Here is a 10,868-nt window from a genome sequence, read left to right on the forward strand (position 1 = left end):
GGAAAAGCTAGGGATCTTTGAGGTGCAAGCTGCAAAAATCTCCCTAGAGATGGCAGACAATTCAAGAAAACAAGCTTATGGACTTGTAGAGGATGTTCTGGTAAAAGTTGAAGACCATTACATCCCTGATGATTTCATAGTCCTAGAGACTGGAAAGTGCATGGATGAATCCATCATCCTTGGCAGACCCTTCCTAGCCACAGCAAAGGCTGTGATTGATGTTGATAGAGGAGAATTAATCATTCAAGTGAATGAAGAATCCTTGGTGTTTAAGGCTCAAGGATATCCCTCTGTCACCATAGAGAGGAAGCATGAAGAGCTTCTCTCAAAATAGAGCCAAACAGAGCCCCCACAGTCAAACTCTAAGTTTGGTGTTGGGAGACCACAACCACCTTCTAAGTTTGGTGTTGAAACCCCCACATTCAAACTCTAAGTTTGGTGTTAGGAGGTTCCGACATTGCTCTGAGCATCTGTGAGGCTCCATGAGAGCCCTCTGTCAAGCTATTGACATTAAAGAAGCGCTTGTTGGGAGGCAACTGACGATTGGATTTTTGACGGTTTAGAATTTCACTAATGAAATCTCGTTGTAAAGTATAGTTTCTAAACCAAACAATAATCCTTTCATACAAAAATTTGTTTGTCACAAGTACAAACCCCTAAAATTAATAACCGAAGTATTTAAACCTCGGGTCGTTCTCCCTAGGAATTACAATAAAGTGTCTTGTTATTGGTTTAGAGTTATTTTGGGGTTTTGGATAAGAAGCATGAAAAGTAAATGGCAATGAAAATAAACTAACAACTATAAAAGGCTCTTGGCAAGGTATGAAAATTAGAAGTCCTATCCTAGTTATCCTTCTCAATTGTGATGAGAATTGTTCATTGCTACCACTTAGTTAACCCTTACTAAATAAAGGAAAGTCAAGTGGATGAATTGACTTGAGCCACAAGTTCTAGCCAACTCCCAAGGAAAGACTAGCTTTAGTGCACTCCAAACCAATTAGCAATCTCTCCAACTATCAATCAACAAAGGAATTAGATAACTCAAGTGTCACTAATTACTCTACCTAGGCCAAGAGGAACAAAATCTACACTAAATCTAGAAGAGGCATTTCAACAAACACATGAAAGGCAATAAAAGTAAACAACATAAATTGCAAGAATTAAAGAGAGATCTAACTACAAAGGCAAGAGATCAACAATAGAAAAGCAAAGAAGAACAATTATTATGAATTACCTCTTATTGAATTGGACGAAAATGGAAGGAACAATAGTAGATCTACAACAAAGCATAAGAACAACATAAAGGAAATTACAATAAAAGAGTAGAAGAAGATGAATGTAGCAACAAAGAATTGAGAAGATAGAAGTAGAAGAAGATGAATTAAAATCTAGATCTAAGAACTAAACCTAATCCTAATCCTAATCCTAGAGAGAAGTGAGAGCTTCTCTCTCTAGAAACTAATTCTAACTACTAACTAAACTAATGGTAACTAGATGTCTCATCCCTCTTCAATCCTTGACTTAAATAGCATCAGAAATGAGTTGGATTGGGCCCACAAGACTCCTAAAACCGCTGGGGACGATTTCATTAAAGTGGGTCACGGACAGAATCGGCGCGCGCGCGTAAAGTGCGCGTGCGCGCCCCTGAACGCGAAGCAACATATGGCAAAATTTATATCATTTCGAAGCCCCGGATGTTAGCTTTCCAACCCAACTGGAACCGCATCATTTGGACCTCTGTAGCTCAAGTTATGGTCGTTTAAGTGCAAAGAGGTCGGCTTGACAGCTTTCCGGTTCTTTCATTTCTTCATGAGTTCTCCAACTTTTCATGCTTCTTTCTTCATTCCCTTGATCCAATATTTGCCTCCTAAACCTTAAATCACTTAACAAACATATCAAGGCATCTAATGGAATCAAGGTGAATTAGATTTAGCTATTTTAAGGCCTAAAAAGCATGTTTTCACTCTTAAGCACAATTAAAGGAGAAGTTATAAAACCATGCTATTTCATTGAATAAATGTGGATAAAAGGTTATAAAATCCCCTAAATTAAGCACAAGATAAACCCTCAAAATGGGGTTTGTCAACCTCCCCACACTTAAACCAAGCATGTCCTCATGCTTAAACCAAGAATGAAGTAAGGGTATGGCATTTATTCAATGAAAACTAACTAAATGCAATCTACCTATATGCAACTATCTAAATGAATGCAATTGCTTGGTCAAAATAAATTAATTCCCAAGAAGCATATATAAGCACAAGGGCAAAAGGTATTAATAACCATGCCAAACCACAATTGAATTGAGCTATTAAATATTTTTACAAACTTGCATGAAAGGAGATGATCATTGGTGGAAACATGTAATTGAGCATCAAACCCTCACCGGATGTATTTGCACTCTATTCACTCAAGTGTTAGGGTTGATTCACTCAATTCTCTCCTAATCATGCTTTCTAAGATTTGTTTTTCTTCTAACAATCGACATATATTTCATGCATGCATACAAGTATCATGAGGTCTTTTCTTTAGGTTGTAATGGGGCTAGGGTCAAGGTAGGATGCATATTTGGTTAAGTGAGTTTGAAATTTGAATCTTTGATAAGCTTAAACTTCCCACCTAACCTATGACATCCTATACAATTAAGTTCTACCCATTCCTCACTTTTTCACATACTCATGTATTCCTTTTTAATTTCACAACACCTATGCATTGATTTTATTGGACTATACTTTGATTTGGGGCATTTTGTCCCCTTTTTATTTCTTTCTTTTTCTTCTTTTTCTTTCTTTTTCTATTTTTTTCTTTTTTTTTCTTTTCCATATTATTTTTCTTTTCTTTTTCTTTTTTTTCTCATTTTTTTCTTTCTATATACAAGAACCTCAATGCATAAGGTTTTACATTTGATCAATACATGAGTATGTACCCAATTCCCAATATTTCCAATAGTAATACAAAACTATCCTTTTATTCACCCAATGTCCCAAGGTTCCCACACTTGAATGATACTCACACACACTAGCCTAAGCTAATCAAAGATCCAAATAAGGACATTTATTGTTTTCCGCTTCAAGGCTTGTAATGTGCTAAAATTAGGAACAAGTGGGTTAATCGTAGGCTCAAATTGGCTAACAAAGGAAGATAAAAGGTAAGGCCATTTGGGTAAGTGAGCTAAATGAATTGATGGCCTCAATCATATAAATGCATGAATACACAAGATAATGGACATAAAGAATCAAACAAATTAAAGATTACATTCATAGAAAGAGAATAATGCACACAAGAAGGAAAATAAGTGGTTATAGGATGTAACCACACCATTAGGCTCAAATCTCACAAGCTTGTGTTCTTAGCTCAAAAACATGATCCACAAGATATATAATTCAAGCAAGTTCTATGAAAAGTTTTCACTCAAATCAATTGGTGCCCTATAGATAGAAATCCTTGAAAAATTTCATTATTTTGACTAAGCTTATTGTGTATACATATGCAAAAATTAAGAGAATGCAAGTAAAAATCCTAAAATCCTAGAATGAAATGCAAAAGTGTTGGGGTTAGAAACTTGTCACCCAAAATCGTCGAACGGTCGGACGACCTCCCCACACTTAAAAGTTTGCACCGTCCTCGGTGCACTCAAAGATGAGCAAGGGGGTACGGCGACTCTCCAAATTGCTGCATGTTCTTAGTCTTGCTTCCATGTTTGCTTGTGGTGCATTGTTCATGAAAAACAAAAATATAACACCATAAGATGAGAAGATATAAAAACAAGGAAGCATACATTGTTGGAATACGGTGAATCACTAGAATTGAGTGAGTGAATTAGTGTGACATTAATGACAAATAGGTGTGTGAATTCTAAATTGCGCGGTTTAGAACACACATTAGCATAAAAGTTATGTCACAAAAGAAGCATGCACTTTACTCATTCTAGTGTGCTTGAGATGCTTTAAGTAAACTTGTAAGGTAAAACAAGCATTAAAGAAGCATGGAAGCATTCAAGCTAAAGTATATGGATGCATATGATCATTAAATACCATGCATTAAAGTAAATGCACATCATCATCCATCATCAAGAGGTTGCCTAATCACAAAATAAGGCTCAAATCACATGGTGGCCAAATCATGTAATTCAAGAAGAGTTACAAGCTCGAAGGCAATTCTTATCACTTGGTATTTTTCAAAAGATAAGCATGAAAAACTCAAGACCAAGTAGCAAAATATAACCTCAATCATAGGATCCAACAAAGATTATCTAAAAACATTAATGCTAAATTAGCATTTAGGCAATAAGGAGGCAACAATGTGTAGTAAACAAAGTCAATAATCCAACACTTATGATGAAAGGAGAGAAAATAAAATGAAAACAAAACTAAAACTAACTAATTAACTAACCAACTAACTAATTAACTAACTAAAATAAATGGTTATCCATGGTGTTTGGAAGTGTTGGATGAGGGGTAGAAGAAGGAAAGAAGAAAGGAGAAGGAAAGAAATGGAAAAATGAGAAGAAAAGAAATGTAGTGAAGGAAGGGCATCCACGCGTACGCGCACATGGCGCGCCCGCGTCAATGGCTTATTTTGAGAGTGGCGCGTACGCGTCATGTGCGCGTACGCGTCATGTGCGCGTACGCGCAAGTGGGGTTGTGCTAAAGGCACGACGCGCGCACAGTGCGGGCCTAACTCTCGGGTTAATGCATGGAAGGTGGAACTTCTCAACCCACGCGTACGCGTGCATGGCGCGCTCGCGTGGATGGTCGAAAATGCTCAATGTACGCGTACGCGTGCAGTGCGCGTACGCGTGGATGGTGCTCTGTTTTTGGTATGTTTTTACACCAATCCAAGCATTCCAAACTTCCAAATAGCTACCAAAACACTATAAAACCTTATTTAACATACTAAACTATCAAATGCACTTAACAAACTACCAAAACATGAAATTAAACTAATTCTACCCATATATTCAAAAGAGAAAATGAAAAGATTTTACCATGGTGGGGTGTCTCCCACCTAGCACTTTTATTTATTGTCCTTAAGTTGGACTTATGGGGAGCTCCTCTCAAGGTGGCTTGTGCTTGTACTCATCTTGGAACTTCCACCAATGCTTGGACTTCCAATAAGCTCCATCATTCAAGATTAATATCTCCAAGCTTTGATGGAGTTCTTCACAAACCATGGGCTCCCAATGTTGATCCTCATGTGTTCCCGGATCCCATATTTTGTCTTCACACCCATCTCCAAGTTGATTATCATTAATCCATGTGGGTGGTGAGTAAGGTGAATTCTCAACAAAGTGACCAAACATCCTTCTAGACCCATGTACTTTAGTTATACACCAACCTTTGCTATCAAGCTTTGGACATGTAACCATGGTGAACCTAGGATGGAATTTCCAACCACTAACCATCTCCTTTTTACTCTTAAAGCCACAAATATATCTAAGTTGACCATCCGTTTCAAGCAAACCATATTCAAGGGGAATAATAAAGCTTGAGTATAAGGAATTTACCCACTTGAATGAGAGAGTGGATGGTGGTGGCTTGGGGAGAGGTACTTCCAATGTGCTTGCAAGCTCTACTCCCTTGTTTGCTTCCTTGTCAATCTCCACCTCTTCATAAACTTCTTCATTCTCAATTCTTTGTTCATCAACTTCATCTAACTCTTCTCCATCACTCAAGTCATAAATGGGAGGTTGAGAGAAATCTACCTCCACATCACGTTCAAATTCATTGGGAGAAGGTTCTTCAAATTCAAAGGATTCTTCACCAAGAAGATTGGATGCATGATCTTCATCACCAAGGGAACTCAATTCTTGCTTTACTCCTTCCAAGTCTTCATATGGGATATGCCTTGGAGGTTGTGCACATTCCTCCTCAACATCAAATTTACTCTTCTTGGAGGGATTTTCTTTGATTTTAGCTTCCCATGGAGGTTCCGCATCTCCTAAGTCTTCAACCACTTCTTCCTTTTCTTCAATAATCATAGGCTTCTCCAATTGTTCTAACACAAAGTAGCCTTCCTCCTTCTCCACCGGAGTCTCCAATCTCTCCTTCATGCTATGCTCTTCCTTGGATCTTTCACATGTAGCTATAGGAGTTCCTTGAATATTCAAGCATTGGGAGGCTAAATGATTTACTACCTTGGTCATGGTAGCTACAAATTGTTGCACATCCCTTTTCATTTCATCTTACCCTTGAAGAATAACATCAAGGGTTTCATCTATTAGAGATTGGGGTGGATAAGAGGGTTCATTGTCTTGGAGAGAGGGTTCATTATAGGAAGGTGGTTCTTCTTGGTAAGGTGGTGGTGTGTATTGAGGTGGTTCTTGGGAGTAATCTTGGAATTGTGGTTCCATGTATGGCTCATATGGTTCAAAAGGAGGTTGGTATGGTGGGTAATGATCATGGTCATATAGAGGTGTTTGTTGAAAATAGGCTTGTGAGTGTGGTTGAGGGTCATGTTGAGGATATGGATCATAGGCATATGGTGGTGGTTCTTGAAAATCACAAGGAGATTCACCATAGCCATTTGATTGGTATGCATCATAGAATGGCTCTTCTTCATAGTGCATTGGTGGGGGTTGTTGCCATGAGGATTGATCATATGCATATGGCTCTTCCAACCTTTGATTATCCCATCCTTGATACACAACTTCATTATAGTCCTCATCACCTACAACATAATTGTAACTACACTCATAGCCAAAGTGAGAATTCATGATAGTAAGAGAAAGTAAAAACAAAAGCTAATAGAAAACAAGAGAAACAAAATTCTACAACTAGCAATTAAAGCAAAAAGCAAGCTATTCACACTATTCACATATATACAATAACCAATAACATAACACCATTACAATTCCCCGGCAACGGCGCCATTTTGACGATTGGATTTTTGACGGTTTAGAATTTCACTAATGAAATCTCGTTGTAAAGTATAGTTTCTAAACCAAACAATAATCCTTTCATACAAAAATTTGTTTGTCACAAGTACAAACCCCTAAAATTAATAACCGAAGTATTTAAACCTCGGGTCGTTCTCCCTAGGAATTACAATAAAGTGTCTTGTTATTGGTTTAGAGTTATTTTGGGGTTTTGGATAAGAAGCATGAAAAGTAAATGGCAATGAAAATAAACTAACAACTATAAAAGGCTCTTGGCAAGGTATGAAAATTAGAAGTCCTATCCTAGTTATCCTTCTCAATTGTGATGAGAATTGTTCATTGCTACCACTTAGTTAACCCTTACTAAATAAAGGAAAGTCAAGTGGATGAATTGACTTGAGCCACAAGTTCTAGCCAACTCCCAAGGAAAGACTAGCTTTAGTGCACTCCAAACCAATTAGCAATCTCTCCAACTATCAATCAACAAAGGAATTAGATAACTCAAGTGTCACTAATTACTCTACCTAGGCCAAGAGGAACAAAATCTACACTAAATCTAGAAGAGGCATTTCAACAAACACATGAAAGGCAATAAAAGTAAACAACATAAATTGCAAGAATTAAAGAGAGATCTAACTACAAAGGCAAGAGATCAACAATAGAAAAGCAAAGAAGAACAATTATTATGAATTACCTCTTATTGAATTGGAAGAAAATGGAAGGAACAATAGTAGATCTACAACAAAGCATAAGAACAACATAAAGGAAATTACAATAAAAGAGTAGAAGAAGATGAATGTAGCAACAAAGAATTGAGAAGATAGAAGTAGAAGAAGATGAATTAAAATCTAGATCTAAGAACTAAACCTAATCCTAATCCTAATCCTAGAGAGAAGTGAGAGCTTCTCTCTCTAGAAACTAATTCTAACTACTAACTAAACTAATGGTAACTAGATGTCTCATCCCTCTTCAATCCTTGACTTAAATAGCATCAGAAATGAGTTGGATTGGGCCCACAAGACTCCTAAAACCGCTGGGGACGATTTCATTAAAGTGGGTCACGGACAGAATCGGCGCGCGCGCGTAAAGTGCGCGTGCGCGCCCCTGAACGCGAAGCAACATATGGCAAAATTTATATCATTTCGAAGCCCCGGATGTTAGCTTTCCAACCCAACTGGAACCGCATCATTTGGACCTCTGTAGCTCAAGTTATGGTCGTTTAAGTGCGAAGAGGTCGGCTTGACAACTTTCCGGTTCTTTCATTTCTTCATGAGTTCTCCAACTTTTCATGCTTCTTTCTTCATTCCCTTGATCCAATCTTTGCCTCCTAAACCTTAAATCACTTAACAAACATATCAAGGCATCTAAGGTGAATTAGATTTAGCTATTTTAAGGCCTAAAAAGCATGTTTTCACTCTTAAGCACAATTAAAGGAGAAGTTATAAAACCATGCTATTTCATTGAATAAATGTGGGTAAAAGGTTATAAAATCCCCTAAATTAAGCACAAGATAAACCCTCAAAATGGGGTTTTTCAGCAACCCAATGTTATATTTTATTTATTTTTCTTTTGTTATTTTATGTTTTCTGTAGGTTGATGATCATGAGAAGTCACAAAATCAATTGAAAAAGCAAAAACAGAATGAAAAACAGAAAGAAAAATAGCACACCCTGGAGGAAGATCTTGCTGGCGTTTAAACGCCAGTAAGGCTAGTAGATGGGCTTTTAACGCCCAGTCTGGCACCATTTTGGGCGTTTAACGCCAGAAAGGGGCACCAGACTGGCGTTAAATGCCAGTAAAGGGCAAGAACTTGGCGTTAAACGCCAGAAATGGGCACCAGCCCGGCGTTTAATGCCAGAATTGGCACAAAGAGCGATTTTGCTCGCCACTTGGTGCAGGGATGACTTTTCCTTGACACCTCAGGATCTGTGGACCCCACAGGATCCCCACCTATCCCACCACCCTCTCTCTTCTTCACCCATTCACCAATCACCTCAACCCCTCTTTCCCAAAAACCCTTCACCTATCAAATCCCATCTTTCTCTTCACCACTCACATCCATCATTCATAAAACCCCACCTATCTCACCATTCAAATTCAAACCACTTTCCCACCCAAATCCAACCATACATGACCGAGCCCTACCCCTCCCCCCACTCCTATATAAACTCATCTTCACTCCTTCATTTTCACACAACCTAAACACTACTTCTTCCCCCTTTGGCTGTACCACTAGGCCATCTCCATCTCCTCTATTTCTTCTTCTTCTACTCTCTTCTTTCTTCTTTTGCTCAAGGACGAGCAACCCTTTTAAGTTTGGTGTGGTAAAAGCATTGCTTTTGTTTTTCCATAACCATTTATGGCATCCAAGGCCGGAGAAACCTCTAGAAAGAGGAAAGGGAAGGCAAAAGCTTCCACCTCCGAGTCATGGGAGATGGAGAGATTCATCTCAAGGGTGCATCAAGACCACTTCTATGAAGTTGTGGCCTTGAAGAAGGTGATCCCCGAGGTCCCTTTCAAACTCAAAAAGAGTGAATATCCGGAGATCCGACATGAGATCCGAAGAAGAGGTTGGGAAGTTCTTACCAACCCCATTAAACAAGTCGGAATCTTGATGGTTCAAGAGTTATATGCCAATGCATGGATCACCAAGAACCATGATCAAAGTGTGAACCCGGACCCAAAGAATTGGCTTACTATGGTTCGGGGGAAATACTTGAATTTTAGTCCGAAAAATGTAAGGTTGGCATTCAACTTGCCCATGATGCAAGGAGATGAACACCCTTACACTAGAAGGGTCAACTTTGATCAAAGGTTGGACCAAGTCCTCACAGTCATTTGTGAAGAGGGCGCCCAATGGAAGAGAGATTCAAGAGGAAAGCCGGTTCAATTGAGAAGGCACGACCTCAAGCCCGTGGCTAGAGGATGGTTGGAGTTTATCCAACGCTCAATCATTCCCACTAGCAACCGGTCCGAAGTTACTGTAGACCGGGCTATCATGATTCATAGCATCATGATTGGAGAAGAAATAGAAGTTCATGAGGTTATATCCCAAGAACTTTATAAGGTGGCGGACAAGTCCTCTACCTTGGCAAGGTTAGCCTTTCCTCATCTCATTTGTCACCTCTGTTATTCAGTTGGAGTTGACATAGAGGGAGACATCCCCATTGATGAGGACAAGCCCATCACTAAGAAGAGGATGGAGCAAACAAGAGACCCCTCTCATCATCAAATCCCTGAGATGCCTCAAGGGATGCACTTTCCTCCACAAAACTATTGGGAGCAACTAAACACCTCCCTAGGAGAATTGAGTTCCAACATGGGACAACTAAGGGTGGAGCACCAAGAACATTCCATTCTCCTCCATGAAATTAGAGAAGATCAAAGAATCATGAGAGAGGAGCAACAAAGACAAGGAAGAGACATTGAGGAGCTCAAGCACTCCATAGGATCTTCAAGAGGAAGAACAAGCCGCCATCACTAAGGTGGACCCGTTCTTTAATTTCCTTGTTCTTTATTTTTCTGTTTTTCGAAAATTATGCTTATGTTTATCTATGTTTGTGTCTTGTGATCATTAGTGTCTTAGTGTCTATGCCTTAAAGTTATGAATGTCCTATGAATCCATCACCTCTCTTAAATGAAAAATGTTCTTAATTGAAAAAGAGAAGAATTGCATGAATTTTGAATTTTATAACAGTTTAATTATTTTGATGTGGTGGCAATACTTTTGTTTTCTGAATGTATGCTTGAACAATGCATATGTCTTTTGAATTTGTGGTTCATGAATGTTGGCTCTTGAAAGAATGATGAAAAAGGAGACATGTTACTGAGGATCTGAAAAATCATAAAAATGATTCTTGAAGCAAGAAAAAGCAGTAAATACAAAAAAAAAAGAGAAGGAGAAAAACGAAAAAAGGGAGAAAAGAAAACGAAAAAAAAAGAAAGAAATAAAGTTGTGATCCAAGGCAAAAAGAGTGTGCTTAACAACCCTGGA

The sequence above is a fragment of the Arachis hypogaea genome, chromosome 10 (genome assembly GCF_003086295.3).
Source record: "Arachis hypogaea cultivar Tifrunner chromosome 10, arahy.Tifrunner.gnm2.J5K5, whole genome shotgun sequence".
Taxonomy (NCBI): domain Eukaryota; kingdom Viridiplantae; phylum Streptophyta; class Magnoliopsida; order Fabales; family Fabaceae; genus Arachis; species Arachis hypogaea.